Below are 3,253 nucleotides of genomic sequence, written 5' to 3'. Positions count from 1 at the left end.
GACGGGGGGTATCATTAGCATCAAAGAGACTGAGGAATGGCAGCTTTTAGTTAAACAAATGGAAAGCTGTATTTAGTCTCTTTTGCCACACTGTGATAGGGAAGAATAAAGGTTTTTAAATATATTTTACAGCTGCCGTTTCTTAGGTTTTTCCTGCCTTACAAGAGCCGCCCTGGTTCTTGCTGGGAAGCTGTTGTGGAGGCTTTTTGGTTTGAAATCTCCTGTTGGAGTAATACGTACTAATTGCCCCATTCCTGAATTCTTTTGTGGTGGTAGAAATTTTGGGTGTGCTTGTACATGGTGGCCAGCCCAGCAGAGGTGCCAGGGTGGGTGAGCAGCGACGGACCCCGTCTGCTCAACACGTGCAAGGTGCCTTGGCCGGAGCTCGAGCTGTGGCCTGAAACGCAGCCCCAAAAGCTTTCCTGCGGAGAAACATGAGTCCTGCTTTCAAACAAGGCCAGAAAAGATCTGCTTCCATTGAAGTCAGTGGCAACTTTCCCGCTGATTTAACTGGGAACAGGATCGTGCCACTTCCAGGCAGATTTACAGCCAACGCATGCCGCGATGCTCCCGTGCTGCATGTGCTTCCTTCTATTTCCAGCCCCGTTTTAAAAAAATATAGCAAATGCCTATGGATTTGTGCATATGAGTTACTGTGCTGCTAATGAGAGGAAGAATCACTTGAACATGGTTTAGATGGTCATCAACTGCCAGCGCCGGCGAAATTGCTGGGTCATTCGCTGGCTTAGCACCACCGCTCATCCCATTAGCATTTCCATTAGAATTATTGCAGGACCTAACTCAATTTGTCCCTTTTTGGTGGACACAGGGAGGGACGGGAGCTGCCTGTGCAATGAAGGTTGTTGAGGCATGAGGGCTGAATTTGCCCCCTGCACCAGCATTATATAATCCCTATTTTTTTCCTGCAATCCCGTATCCGGCAAGGAAAAGAAATGTCTTCATGGCACAGCACAAGTCAGGATTTTTTTGTGTGTTTTTTCCCCATGGCCAGGACTGTTTTGTGGCAGCAGTAACTGACTCCCTGGCCAGGCTGGGTGGACATCAGTGTAGGGTCCCTGCTTTTACTGACCTTTCTTGCGGGCGCCCATCACCGTCACTGCTGGCCCTTTGTCCCGTAGGAGGGAGCCGAACGCGTGGCCGAAGGAGCAAAGGCAGCACCAGCTTTGAGACCAAAAGCAGCAATACGTAGGTGTATACACATATATGTACCATAGGAGGAAGGGGATTGGGAGGCTTTGTTCACTTTTATTTACTTGTACACCGTTTTCTCCACATTACCTCTATTTTCTTTTAATTCTTTCTTCATTCCCAGACAAATTACAGCAGGTGAAGTCTCCTAAAATCGTAGCTGGCTGGTCTGAAAACCTCAGCTGCAACTTAGAGGAGCTTTCTATTTTTTTGTGTGCCCTGGACTGAGGGATGTGATGTATGAAAACTCCAATTTAACAGAACCTCGAGATTAAATCGTGCCATGGGGTGAGGTTTTGGCAGGGAAGCAGCCTTTGCTTCCTAAACAAGAGCAGGGAGGAGAATGGGGCAGATTTTAATGCGAGTTTACTTTCCTTGTATGAATTTTAATGGCAGTTTTCACGGCTGCTTCTGTGATTCATAAGAGAAAATTAAAAACCTACACCTTGAAACTTAGCTGACAATGCTGCTAACATCTCGCTGCTCCCGGCATTATCGTGGAGACCCTTTCAGTCCTCTTTCTATGCCACATTGTTTTCCTCACAAAACACATTTTAAATATAAAACATTGAATGTTCATTGCTTCTTTATATAATTTTTATTCATTCCCAGCCGGAGGCAAAGGGCACGGTTTTATATAGCATCCTCATTGAATGTCTTATTTTGCAATTTTACTCCACCGTGCATATTTCCCAATAAATTATTTTCTTTCAGATGCAGATATTCCCCTGGAAAAGCAAGGCGGGCTGCTTCCTTGCAGGGATCTGGGGTAGTTTGTTGGGCACATTTTTTGGGAACTGTCCAAAAATTAATTCCACTTTAAACACTATAATCACCCTTTTGGCCCCTGAAGCCGGTTGAGGCTTTTTGTGCCAGGCCAGGGATAAAGCAGCTTTTTCACCCGCCACGGCCTCGGTCCAGGGAGCAGGGACGACTCCGCAGAAACAACCGGTGCGTTTTCAAGAGGCACCGATGCTGCCCCAGAGCTGCGCACGGACTGTGCATGTGAGGCTCAAGTGCCCGGATCTGTGCTGGGAAATGCTTTGGAGGGTTTTTAGGGCGCTACTGCTGCATCGCCGCCTGCCTCTCATGCTGCAAACCTTGTACACTTTTCCACCCTCCTCTTATGTTCAATGCAGAACAAAGTTTTCAGCGCAGAAATGCTACATTTCCCCTCCTCTCTGTTCTAGTGACTTTTCACTTAAATATATGCTATTTTCGAAACTACATCATCCCACACTGCACGCAATGCTCTCGCCTACATCTCTGCGTGCCCCGCAGCCCCGCATCCCTGTGGTTAAACACCCGCGCGAAGCTTTCGGGAGGCCCAAGTCTCCGGGCAGAGCGCGCCGCGGCCGTGCCCGGCGCCTCGGACGCAAGGATCGCCATGGGGAGCGGGAAGGGGCTTCGTGCTCGCTCCTCCTTTCCGTTGGTGCTGGGAATGCGGCTCTACAGCTGAGGACAGGGCAGATGTGAGAGGACATCGGGCTCACAAGTTCTTTTTCCATGATACAATGAGGGGCTGTTGTGTTTTTTTTTTTTTTTCCCTCTATAAAAGTCATTTTACCGCTTCTGATCTGCCTTGATCGCACCTGACTTCCTGGGATCAAATCCCATCCAAAGGCGAGGAGGTCTTTGCAAGTACGGCGAAGAGAAAGACTCGACACACAAAATAGGTGATCACATGTAGTCTTAAAGCCTTTATTTAATGCAAAATAAACCAGGTAAAATTTATATAGCCATATGTAACCAAAGACTGACATCTTTGATGTGGTACTAGAAAAAAAACAATCTTTAAAATTGCGCATTGGATTTCCCTCCCCAAACAGTCACGTTTGCAGTCACTGGTTTCACGGGGACAAGGGGCTGCCCAGAGGCTTCGGCAGCGCAGCGTAATCACAGTGCTCGAGTCTGCGCGCGGGCCGGACCGCGGCTCACTAGTGGCCGGTCACGGGGAAGCCCACGGGCTCTTTTCCCCCCTCAATGCCCCGGCGCCCGGCAGGGCTGGCCCAACGCCAGGGCCCGAAACGCGGCCCGCGGCCCC

This window comes from Tinamus guttatus, unplaced genomic scaffold, assembly GCF_059628265.1.
Source record: "Tinamus guttatus ecotype Peru unplaced genomic scaffold, ASM5962826v1 Tinamus_guttatus_pri_ptg000197l, whole genome shotgun sequence".
Classification (NCBI taxonomy): Eukaryota; Metazoa; Chordata; class Aves; order Tinamiformes; family Tinamidae; genus Tinamus; species Tinamus guttatus.
This window is presented reverse-complemented; position numbering follows the sequence as displayed.